Raw genomic sequence first — 12,235 nt, forward strand, 5'->3', positions numbered from 1 at the left:
ACAGCCACATCTATGCAGCTGTTTACATATTGGTATAGCTTACTGGTGTATGCTTCCAAATATTCAGTAGAGTTATCTGGGTTGGGTGGGGATTTGAAGCTAGCCAATGTACCACATAAGAAGAGGTAATTTGTCTTGAAGACATTTTTAAAGGTACCAAGAGCAGAAGTGATCCCTGGATTCAATTTTATTTAGAAGATGGCTTTACGGTCAGACCTAAAAAGTGGCGAAGATGCACAAGAGATACTGCAAAATGCCCCCCACATTAGTAAAGATTCCATCTACTGGACATTCTAACTTAGTAAATTCCAATTTTGAACACACTGAAGTGGAGCTACTCAATTCCAGGAGTTTAACAAAACATTTTCAAACTTGAAGCTCTCCTGCAACTTCAAAACATCTGTACATGGGCAGTTACAGATATACATATTCAAAGCAATGAAAGCACTCATCTATTTCTAGGTTTAGTGCCAATCATATCTTCACACCTATTTGAAATCTGTGGGTGAGTTATCAGTATTTGTTAAGGATACTCACCCTAAACAAGATTAATTACCACTTTATGGCTAGCTTTAGAACACCTTCTGCATCCCCTGCGGAGCACAAAAGCTATCATTACTGAAATAAAAGGATTTCAACTATCTCTGAATAAACTGGTTGACCTATACTGATTAGTATTCAGCATGCCCAAAGCTTCCTTGATATCATAATGCTAAACCCCTTGTACAAATAGTTGAACATCCTACTATAGGCCCCAATACCCTTGATATTGTTTTTACAAATATGGCCACTTTGTGCACACCTCCACATGAATTATCTTCCCTTATTAAGCAGCTCATAAATCAGTGACCTTTTTCTTTGAAAATGGTGGTACTGCCCCTGCAAATACTTCCATGTTTGAAGACTTTAAAAAGCAAACCACAACCTGAAAACATAAAATTCTGCTGCAATCCTCCTCTGATGGATCCCATTGCTAAAGCTGTTGTCTATGCCTCTGATTTCTATTTCCATTTAAATACATGCAATGATAAGGTAGTCACTATCCACACCAAATACAATGAGAAATTTAACCAGGTGGTGAAAGGACAACTGTCGCAAAGTAAATGTGAAAAATATGTGGTAGAGTTCCTTTTGGTAAGAAAAAGAATTCCACAACATACCACACTGCAGAGGTGTGTCACCTGTCACAAAGAATTTGGAACTCTTGTTCATCGCATCTCCAAATTAGTTTGGAAAGCCTTCTATCTGACTTATCTAATTTCCAAAGGCATCTTCTCTACATCCAAATAAGGTGTAACTTCACTTTACTCATATCACATCAGACCCAGTAATTAATACAATGCACCTTTAGGCATCTTCTAAATAGATCACTCAACTTGAACAACCTAAGAGATTCATATCTTAAAAAATCAATAGTTTCATAGTTTCATAGTATAGTACTAAGCTATCTGCCCTGGGGCATTTGTAAGCCTAGCCATAGTGATGTGGCTTTTGCCACCCCATGAAATGGTACAAAAATGTACAGAATAAATCTAGAATACTGTGCCTCTGTCTAGTAGTGACACAATGAAGGTCCCCTTATATAATAGAATTAGTTTACTGTGCCCCTGTCTAGCAGTGACACAGATGTGACCCCTGGGGTAAACTTACGATCTCCCATCCACTCATCAAGATTTTTCTTGAAGAGAGTCAGTGAGGGGCTCTGCCTAATATGAACTGGGATCCTGTTCCAAAGCATGGGAAGCCTCTGGGTTATGAATCTATCCCTCCAGCATGTCCTATTCATACTTGTGCCGAGGTTTAAGTCTTTAGCTCTCATGGTCCTGATGGATTTGGATTTTTTGAGGTGGAGCATATACATCAGATCCTGATTGGACATGGCCTTGTACGTCAGGCAGAGATCACCTCTGAGCAGGCGGTATGCTACTGAATAGAGCTGAAGTTTCTTTAGTCTGGCAGAATAAGACATATGTTGGAGACCCTTGATCCTTTTGGTGAGGTACTTTTGTGGTCTCTCCAGCTGTTGCAAAGGCCGGGTGAGGTACATACCAAATGGGGCATTGTACTCAATCATGGGTCTGATGAGGGAGGAATATAGGGGTACAATGACATCCTTGGATCTGGATGTGAATCCCTTCATGATGAGGTGTGCAAGGTAGAATGTTTTTCTAACCACTTTGGCAACGTGGGTGTCAAATGAGAGGTCGCTGTCTACTTGGGTCCCTAGGTCTCCGATTACATTTTCCGTACTCAGTGGGTTGCTGTCTATGTGATAATTTGTGGGTACTTTGTTTTTTCCAAAAGGGATGACTATACATTTTTTGGCATTAAGTTTAAGGCCGTGACTACGGCACCAGTTGTCCGTTTCAGTGAGGCCTTTTGTAGGATGTGTGTGTCTGCTCGTGTATCGACTATGGCGCCTAGTTTGCAGTCATCTGCGAACTTTGTCAGCCACAGCCCTCCCATGTTTGCTTTAACATCTCAGAAATAAATGCCGAACAAGACGGGTCCCAGGACAGATCCCTGTGGGACACCACTTGTGACTGGCTTTGAGTCTGACATTGCTCCAGCGATTTTAACTTTATGGGTTCTGCCCTTTAGCCAGTTGGCAACCCATCTAGTGACATAAGGGTTTACTTTTAAGCTGTTTAGCTTATCTATGATGCCTGAGTGGGGTATTGTGTCGAAGGCCTTAGCCAAGTCCAGGTATGCTGTATGGACTGCTTTGCCCTCATCAATGGCTCTAGTGACTGTTTCAAAAGTCAACCAGGTTTAAAAGGCAGGATCTGCCCTTTACAAAGCCGAACTGGGTGGGGTCAAGTGTCTGTAGGTCCCCTATGTCTCTGTTTATGAGTTCCACAATGATTCTTTCCATAGCTTTGCAGACCAGGCTAGTTAAGCTTATGGGGCGGTAGTTTCCAGGGTCTGTAGAGGCACCCCCCTTGTGGAGTGGGACCACTGTTGCTGTACGCCAGTGTTCAGGTACATATCCCGAAGTAAGGCTAAGGTTAAATAGCATTTTTGTGTGTGGGTTTAGCTCCTCTTGGAGTTCACGTAACACATACCCCGGGATACTGTCAGGTCCCATTGATGCTGTATTTTTTGCTTTGTTTAGGGCGGTTCTCACTTGGACATCTGAGATGACAGGGAGATTACATTCAGCTGGGATAAGTATTTCTTCTTTTGGGGGTGAAGGAGGGGAGAAATTTGCACTGAACCTGTCAGCCAGAATGTTGGCAATATCTGTGGGTTCAGTGTATTTTTTGTTGTTGTGAACCAACTCTGAGCATATCTGAGGGTTTCCGCCCAGGTTTCTAACATAGCTTAAGAAGGCTTTGTGGTTATCTTTAGTGTCCTTAGCGATTTTTCTCTCAAAGTTTGCCTTGGATGTTTTTATGAGAGAACGTAGTTTTCTGCTAATGTTGATCAGAGATGTCTTCCCTTCATGGGATTTCGCTCCGACGTGCAGTAGCTTCCTTCTTTTGTTATACAATTTGTTTATGGCTGAGGTCCACCAGACAGGACGCTTACATTTGGTGGAGAGGGACTTGGATTTGTTTGGGATTGCATGATCCATGCATTCTTGGAGATGTCCATAGAAAGCATTTGTGAAGGATTAGGCATTGTGGGATGTGGTATCCACTGGCACAGTGGGCTTAAAGGATACCATCTCAGTCTTAAGAAGAGTGAAGTCTGCTTTTGAGAAGTTTTTCACTGTGGTCTTTGTGCTGGGGTGGAGGTGGGATATGTATATCCAGGGTGATTAGTTTGTGGTCAGATCTCACTAGTGAGGGGTATACTTCCGGTGTGGAGCATTTTGTCCCCATGTTTGTGATGATCAGGTCTAGTATATTATCTCCCCTAGTGGGAGAGGTGACTAGTTGTTCCAGCGCATTTGAATTTATGAATTCCAGGAACCTTTGGGCTAGGATATTAGGGCTAGAATAATGTACCCAATCTATGTTTGGGTAGTTGAAGTCTCCCAGTATGATGGTATTTTGTGATACATTCCTATCCTCCAATGTCTTCAGGAAGGCTGAGTGGGGTTCTTGAGATTGGGAGGGTGGTCTGTAACATGCTACCAGTTGTATAGCAGTTTTGCCTATGGTTAGTTGCACCTGTATGGTCTCTGATGCTTCATGTGTTGCTACTAACCTGGAGGTGTGGGTGTCCTTTATGAATATGGACACTCCCCCTCCCTTTGTGGTTCGGCCCGGGTTTTGGGGCCGAAAAGCATGATACGAGGTATAGCCTGGTAGCACTGGGGTGCTCAGGAGCCTTGAACCAGGTTTCAGTTACTGCACAGACGTCGATGTTCTCCATGCTGAGGAGTGCATCAAGTGCCTGCATCTGATGCACCCTTAATTATTTGAACAGACTGGACCCCCCCCCCACCAGTCTCTTATAGATTCTCCTTACATTTATTTTATATTTATTAGAACCTGGGCTGAGCTTGCATTTAAGCATTGACACAGTAAACAAATGTAAAATAAAGCCTAACTACCAGAGTGGCAGCAAAAAAAATATATTGTTATTAGGCAACAGGCACATTCCACTACTCCCACAATACCTTCTTGGGTAAATTTCTTATTTAATTAAGCAATTAAAAAAAGCATCACTAAACAATTGTTAATCTGTACTATTGCCTGTCTACACATGGGACAATATACAAGACTCTACCCTGCCCAAATTGGGACATTTATTATGGAAACATGACATGCTGCAGGACAAATCATACATACAGCCAATGCAATAGTCTGGACTTCACTTTTTTCCTCAAAATACAACCTCACTCTTGCACAATTTGAGCCGTTTACGGTCTTTCATATAACATTTAGTTGTTAAGCATACCATATGAAATACTTCTGTCATAGATCTCCAGAAATTAGCCATTTTTCGTATGTTTTAAGGGCACGCCTGCTTATATACAGACTTTCCTGGTTAAAGAGAGGAGCAGAAAACACAAGTGGCCCAAATAGGGGCGGTCTTGTGTAAACAGGGGCATGAGGTAACACGACACTAATGATACTACCTGCATATAAAACGAACAAGGAACACAATGCACCTTCTTCTATTTATGACTCTAAATCTAGAAGAGCTCCAACCAAAACATCTAATCAAGGAAACTGACCTCAGCTCAATCTGGATCAGTCTGTACCGTTATGTGGGGGCCGGGGACATATCACTTCAACCATCAACCTACCACGTGACCTTTTGAAGAAACACTAACCTTCCCTCACATCCGCACCTGCCGTGCAATGTAGAAAATTAGATACCAGCAGTCACAATTTCCAATATAACTTTTATTACACAGCACTGCGACGGCAGGATAGGGTTGCCACCTTTCTAAATGCACAAAGTGGGACATTTTTTTGTAGAAACGTCAGATTTTGCTGGGCAAAACATACCCGCGGCCAGTACAAAGAAAGAACTTCACTGTTTTACCTAAATAAAAGCTTATTATTGTATCGTTTTAGTTGCTTATTCTGTTTCTTATAACAATTAGGTGTTTCAGATACAAAATAACTGTTTCATGCAACTATTAAGGAAAACTTCGGAAAACTTTTGTGCTAAAATCTCAGGACATTTGCCAATTTTTCATTTTTTTTGCAGGACACAACTGCTCAAAGATGGACTGTCGCTCGCAAAGTGGGACAGGTGGTAACTCTACAGCAGGATACATGCCTTTTAAAACTTACCTTTAATCAAACGAATGACCTTCAATTCAAGTCATTCGCAGCAAAACCATTTTTATGCTTTCAGACACTTTTTAATGCCACTTCCTGCAAAAGTTCGCTTATCAGGATGAAAAAATAAATAATATTATACGTAATATCCCGTTTTACCATCTACTTGCAAGACAATTAATCACTGAAAGGTAAACAAATGAAACCGATTCAATAAACCCCACAACAGCTCATAACTACTTCCTAGAACAGAATCACAAAACACATGACTATCACGTGATGTGTCAGCCGCCGTTGTTGATATAGTGGCGGTAGTTTTTAATTTAGTGGTCTGTGGTTTTAAGGCTGCTGAGCTTATAATTTACATATGTGAACTATTTGCTGTTAAACGTTATTATTTAAATTATCGTAGATATGCTGCGACTATTACTGCAGTTGTTAGAGGGTAGCTTTGCTTGTAAATAATATTCAGGATAACAACACTTTCTGTCTGTTCTTTCTCAGCGAGACACGCTGCTGCAATTGTAGCAGTAGCCTAGGCTCTACACAAGTAGTTACCTTGGGTAAAGCAAACCAACATTGCTGCCATTGTTGATGTGCTTGTAGTAGCAAGGCAGCATCACTTTTTATCATACTACTAAGAGGTATTATCTAAGTTGTGGTTCCTTCTTATTAAAATTGGAATTTTGTGAAGAGAAACCAGGAGTGTATGAGCTAAGGAATAGTTTTACAGTGTTTAACAAGAAACCGTACTTTGAGAGCTGTGGATAATAATTCTGATTCCATGAAGAGATATTGTTATTTACAATACATATGTGTTGCTTTCAAGTTCAATCATACATATATTTTCACTTTGGGGGGGGGGCAAAGGAAGAGTTTATTTTATGTTAAGATCCCATGGAAGCATTTTCTGTTTAACTTATTTGTTTCTGTTCATTTACAAAGTAGCCTTTTATTTGTTTTTCTTCAAACTTGCTCCTATTTGGTGTTGTGTAGTACTAGCATTCAGCAGACATAAAACAGTGACCAACCACACTGCAGTGACACACACACACAGCGCAATTCAGGGATGTCCCTGATTTTGACTCAGATTTTTGATCTTTCCCAGTTTCCCTCTTAATCCCTCCTAAAACTGGTGCCTTTTGTAGAAATGAAGGTGAATTATACTTACCAAATAATGACAATAATAAGAGTTATTGACTTCTTTTACTTTAGAAAATGCACACCAGTACACTTTCTTTTATCAGTGTCTCAGGTTAATAGTGCTAATATTTTAAAATTGTCCCTGATTATTTCTGGATCCGTCCCTGAATCTGTTGAGATTTGTCCCTAACTCATTGAGAGCTATGCACTTATGAACGATTTGGAGGCTTGACAATTAACTTCTTGGCATGACTTTGGTTTGCGGGAGGAAACCAGAAACATATACTCATAACTATAAGTCACATACCACTTTTTTAATTTAAAATCTGAGATGGAGATGCATGCTTTTTTTAGAGTGGTGAGCATTTCTTGTGGCACATGTTCAGTTAATTTGCAGTGCTGTTGCACTTTGCTACTATTTATTTTTGTTTTATTTATGTTTCTAACCAAAGTAAGTGGACTGATCCAAAGTGGAGCTGTTTCAGCCACAGCATCGAAATTACAACAGAATTAAAGAAAAGAAGTTCAATATCAACATAGTGGGATAGCAGGAATGGCACACATATTTGTGAGATCAAATTACCAATTTGAAAATAATTTGAAGATACAATCAAGAACAAAGGTTTGAACTAGTAGTCTGTACATACATACTTGTATATTTGCAAAAGGGATAAAAGCCTAATTGTTGATATTATATAGACATTTGTAAGATGTAGTGTGTAGTGCACAGTATTTGGAGTGATATGAGAGGTTGTAGGATTAGCAGGTTATAAGTAAATGACAATGGTTTTACTAAGCAGTGTTATAAGAAATTAGAAGGTGAGGCTGAGTATGGTTAGAAAGTATGATTAGTTGAATTTTGAATGAGTTTATGTTAGTGTTTGATGGCTGAAGCAGGCATATAATGCTCTTTTTCTAGAAAGGGTAGTAGTTTTTTTCTGAATTTGTTGTAAATGGACATGTTATGTATTTCTATAGTGAAGTGAGTCCCACAGTATTGTTGCTAGAATAGAAAAGGTGCTATCTGTATTTGACAGAGAGTTTGCAGGTCTTACAAATATAGTGGCACCTTTGTTGACTTAGGGGAGGAATGGAGTCACTGTAAAGGGTTTTATGTACAAGGCATAGAGGTAGTAGATTACACAGACAGCATGACATAACAAACTGTGTGGTGTAAGTAGGATAAGACAAGAAGCTGGTAAACTACCAGGTTTTGTTATTAAATAGCATTATGTAATATAATTAAATAATGGCAACAGACATTATATTTACAGGCATTTTGCTCTTCAGAAAACATGTAAGATGTCATTCTATCAGCTTTCCAAGTAAATAATTCCATGACTTAAAATAAGTCCCTGTCTTTGGGTTCTTTCCCCTGATTATTTTTAGCTTTGTCAGTTACTCATGAGGTAATCAGTAGCTTAGCTTTAAGCTTGGTAAGTGAGATCTGCTCCAGTACATTGATGCACAGCTATACAGTCTAGTGTGGCAATACACAAATGTGTGGATTATATTGAGATTTGCTAACAAGTGATGTGGATTCCTGAGTAACTAAATTTATAAGCTAGGCTTTCATAAATCCTGCTATAACTAATATCCTAACATAATCCTGTCCGCTTCACCAAGGATGGCCTGCATCTGCCCCTATAGGGTTTTGATTATTGGCAAAGACAATGTCGACTCCCATAGTGCCTTTTTAGGCAATGCCAACGTGATAAAACTACCAACATAACAAAACAAAGGAAAACATGAAGGTGTTACTGATCAATACTAAAAGCCTAAGCAAAAAAACTCCACTTCCAACAAGCCCTTCTCACCCTGGGGGGGGGGGGTATTGATGTCTGTGAAGTAACTAAGACATGGTTTAAAATGGTGGACAGCACTCTGGCTGCGCAGGGCTATAACACTTTGCACACATTTGGACCAGCTACTGTACAAGAAGGGAAAAAGTTGGAGTTGTATCAGTCTTGATCCAGAAGGACTCACATTAAGGCTGGTAAAGTAGCATGATGCACTAGAGCTTCTTAATATCCAAATAACCACCAGAAAGTCCTATACCATATATAAGCTAGCTATAAAACTCCCTGTATGACCCAAGAAAGTCACAACGTGTATCTACAGGGACTAGAATCATAAATAATCAATAATAAAATGAATACCGTTTTACCAAGGGGATCTAAACTATCCACTTTTAGACCCGGAAACCTACACCACCGCTAGTGAACAAACACAGAGATTCCTGGAATTTGTCAATACAAATGCCCTGGAACAATTAGTCAGACTACCCACTAAGGGGGGGGGGGTTAACATCTTAGATCTTGTCCTTCCTAATATAGGGGCATCTTGCAAAATCCCTTGCATATCTTCATCACTTTTTAGGTCTGATCATAAAGCCATCTCTAAATAAATTTGAAACCAGATATCCCTTTGACTCAAGGTACCTTTAGAAATTTCTGTAAGACAAACTGAGTGATAATTGGCAAGCTTCAAATCCCCACCAAACCCAGTTAACTCCACTGAATATGAACAAGCATATACTACCACATTATACCAACATATAAACAGTTGCATAAATGCAGCTGTACATTGTAGGAACAAGTGCAGGGCAAACCCCAGAAACAAAATCACATGGTGGAACCATAATATAAACAAACTTTACAATAAAAGAAAGACTGAGAATTTTAACCAAAAGTAAGAAAATAATTCTCAGAATGATAGAGCCCTCATCACTGAAATAAACAAGTCAGGAGCTTAATAAAATCCACCAAAGCCAATTCTGAAGGTAAAGTAAGTAACTACCTGGGTCAAAGACAATCACAAGGCCTTTTTAGTTATGTCTGTAATCTCAAAAGTACTTTGTAGCATTGCGCTGAGCTGATTGCAAACGATATTACCTACACTGAGCTTGAAGATATAGTGAACCTATTGGATGATAAATTTAGCTCTAACTTTACCCCTCTCACCCTCTGTCTGTCCCTCAAGATATACCTGAAACTGGAGGCCTCCAGCTATCACACACGACCAAGTCCTAGAAGTGTTATCAAAAGACAAAAACTAAAAATACTGCACTGATGGGTCCAGACAACATCCCTGGATGCATCTTAAATAGCATGAAACACGATCTTGCCAAACCCTAACAACACTGTTCCACCCCAACCTCCATACAGGTTTTGTACCAAGTAAATGAAGAACAGCTACAGTCATTCTCCTGCATAAGGGAGGACTTTCGACAGACCCAAGCAATTACAGACCCATAAGTATGACTATCCTGATATGGAAAGCCATGAACGACTTATCATAGAGCTAATCAATAAGGACATAGAAAACCTGCAAACACTTAACCTGTCCCGTCTCAGTTTGGATTCATCAAGGGCAGGTCATGCTTACTCAACCTGATGGACTTTTTTGAAAAGCTCACCAAAGCAATAGATGAAGGCAAATGGTACAGACTGCATACCTCAACCTGGCCAAAGCTTTTGACACAATCCTTCAATCAGGCATAGTAGAAAAGCTAAATAAACTGGGAATAAACCCCTCTGACACCAGCTGGATTGTCAACTGGCTCACAAGTAGTATGCAGGAAATCAAAACAGGGGAAGTTGCCTCCACAAAGTCACCAGTGGAAAACCACAGTTTTTTGTGCTGGGACTTCTCCTGTTTGGAGAAGTAAAAGCCAATACTAAAGAGCTCTGGCTGACTAAGTTTGCAGATGACTGCAAGCTAGGGGTAATCAATGAATCCACAAATGTCTTAGCCATCCTGCAGGTAGGTTTGTCCCAAATAAATAAATCAATGGTGCCAAAATCAGGGATTGAAACTAAATGCCAAAAATGCATTACTGTATACTTTGGGAAGTCATCTATCCTGGGGAACTACCACATTGATAACACACCCATGAGATTAACCCAGTTGTTCAGGATTTAGGAAATTATGCAGACAGTGACTTAACTTTCGACCAACATGAGTCCATTTTCATAAGAAAGTCCTTCTATATTGTACAGTTTATAAACAAAAGGATTGTATCTACATCTAGGGATGTCATTGCCCCCCTTTACTCAGCCCTCATTAGGCCAGTCATTAAGTACAATGCTCCCTTTGACGTGTTTCTGTTCAGACACACGCAACAACTGGAACGCCCACAGTGATACCTTACTAAAAGGATAGAAGGCCTACAAAAATATGTCCCATATGGACAGAATCAAAGCCTGTCACTATACTTGGTAATCCTGCAGACTGCTAAGGGTTGGAGGTTGGCATAATGGTTAAGGTGTTTACCTCATAGACAAGACAAGAGGTATAGGGTTTGATTCTCACCAAGGAAAATTGTCTAGGCTTAAAATGGCCCTGCCTAGTACTTACCTATGAACCTAAGAGGTGACATGTTTAGCATACAAGACATCCTCTGACCTAATACTGATGGATTTATTTATTGAGCTAAACCGCTTCTGCAACTTCAGCAGAACAGCTAGGAGGGACAGTTATATCCTGCAGAAGATACTACTGCTCTGGAACAAACCCCATCCACGTAAAACAAAGCTCATCCCTGTCCTTATTAAAGTTCATCTTGGATCTCTGGCTGGGAAACAGAAAATTTACCCCAGGACTGCCCTCCATACTACTAATGGACAGAGGCAGTTCCTAAATGTGTTATCCCATGCATGGGTCCACTGAAATTATCTATGGTATAATCCTAGTTATTCTCATTAGGGGGTGATATATAATTATCGACCATAGAATGGGTGAGGCCAATCTAACGCCAAATGGGATGGGTTAATTCAAGCACCAAAAGGGAGATTAGCTAGGCTTAAAATGGCCCACAAGGGCAACTAGCCTAGCACTTACTTATGAACCTATAATACATTAGTATTATACAATTGTTTACGTTTATTATACCGACTGTGATGATAGGCTGCCCCCACTAACACTGAATGGGACCATATGAATGTACCACTGCGACAGATATGACACCCATACAACAGGATGCTACCTACTGACATCAAGATGGCTTGTACTAATGTGGCTTGACTTCCACCACTGCCACCCAAGGGTGAAGTAATAGCAAGAATAATTTGCAAACTGCAACTTGGTCCCAAGAGCATAAAGGGAATATGTGCTTCTCTCCTGAGTATAGGCTTAACAAAAACATCAAACTGCACACAGGTCACTTATAGAGCTGAGTCTTTGACCAAGCCCTCCTAGGCTTCCTCTCTGACTGGTCTCTCTGTAAACAAATTTCTTCCAGTGCTCCTTTATCTATGGTAACAGCCTTTCAAATAAAATAATATTGTAAGACACACACACACACACACACACACACACACACACACACACACACACACACACACACACACACACCTCCCAGAGAAAGCCATCAGAAGTTTTCAGTTCCTGGCAGCCTTCTTCTT

General features: G+C 40.1%; 1 protein-coding gene across 1 annotated transcript in view; it reads right to left on the reverse strand.

Moving 5' to 3' along the window:
• Window positions 1–5,952, reverse strand: part of CCDC115 (coiled-coil domain containing 115) — a 303,910-nt gene extending 297,958 nt beyond the window's left edge. The window contains exon 1 of the mRNA XM_044080726.1: window positions 5,700–5,952. The gene's annotated coding sequence lies outside the window, so the exon portion shown is untranslated. The remainder of the gene's footprint in view (window positions 1–5,699) is intronic.
• Between the last annotated feature and the right edge of the window lie 6,283 nt (window positions 5,953–12,235).

Source organism: Protopterus annectens, chromosome 8.part0 (genome assembly GCF_019279795.1).
Source record: "Protopterus annectens isolate FY-2018-M chromosome 8.part0, PAN1.0, whole genome shotgun sequence".
Taxonomy (NCBI): domain Eukaryota; kingdom Metazoa; phylum Chordata; order Ceratodontiformes; family Protopteridae; genus Protopterus; species Protopterus annectens.